Source organism: Myotis brandtii, unplaced genomic scaffold (assembly GCF_000412655.1).
Source record: "Myotis brandtii unplaced genomic scaffold, ASM41265v1 scaffold64, whole genome shotgun sequence".
Taxonomy (NCBI): domain Eukaryota; kingdom Metazoa; phylum Chordata; class Mammalia; order Chiroptera; family Vespertilionidae; genus Myotis; species Myotis brandtii.
This window is the reverse complement of record NW_005370460.1, coordinates 1,284,790-1,285,970: the sequence shown is the minus strand read 5'-3', so window position 1 is coordinate 1,285,970 and position 1,181 is coordinate 1,284,790.

Sequence of the window (1,181 nt, the reverse complement as noted above, 5' to 3'; positions counted from 1 at the left end):
TGGGCAGGCACAGCGGGGCGCTGGCCCGCAGGGCACAACCAGGTGCTCTACGTGAAATGCTGACGAAATAAAACCACACTCGATTGAAACGTCACCTAGATATTCGCTTCTCACTCCGCGGCCCGCACACCTGCCTGGGAGGCGGCTTCCGCCATTCCAGCACCACCTGACCGCCGGACGGTCTAAGTCACGCGCTTGGGTCCTAGAGAAACCGTGAAGTGTGTGCAACACGGGGACACTGATGGGGGACCTGGGACACGCAAGTGAAACTGCCAGAGACCAGGAGGGTCCGACAGAGACATGCATCTTTAATACAACGGCGTCGCGGGCACCACCATGGCGCTTCACGTTGAGCCCATGGCTTCAGGGCACTCGGTGCTCACGCGTGTGACGGGCAGGAGGGGGCACCTGGGTGCTCACAGGCGTGGCTTCAGGAGGATGAGGACAGGGCTTCCTGGCCACTCATGACCTTCTCGGTGACCCTGCACCTTGGTGGATAACGCGGGACAGTGAAAGCATCGTACAAAATATCATAAATAACAGAAATCTTCAAGTAGTTCCTGCGCCTCGAAGTTGCAGCAGTTCCGACCATGACGACCCTTTTCATCCTGCGCCTCATTCGGTCTCGGCTCCAAGGAACGGCCGCCCCAGCCCCACGCGGTGCAGTGAGCAGGACGCCACTCAAGAGAGACTCCCAGGGCTTTTCGGTTCACAGAAATGAGCTCCCTTTTAAAATGTCGCTTCCCGGGGCTGGTTTAGAGCCGAGGCGCACAGCACCTTGCACTAGTGATGAGCACCCTGGCCCTCTCCGTCCATCCTACAGGAACGTGTGTGTCTGTGCGTGCACACACACGTACACACATGTACACATACGTGAACACACGTGAACACACAATAGATCAAACTCATCTAAACACCTAGCTATGGAGGAAGTCCTGGCTCACAGAATCCCTGGAGCCTGTGAATGTCACATGATGTGGACTCACCCCCCCCCCTCCCCCGGCCACCCTGACGGCTGAGCAGAGGGAGCTGCCACCACCTCTCCACTCGCTCGCAGGGCCTCTAAGAAAATGCGGGAGACGACGGGGAGGAGCGCGAACAGACACTACATCTAGTGAGCGGCACGGGAGGCAGTGTGGGCACCAGGCTGCGGTGCGGACACCTGCTGCCCACAGACCAGC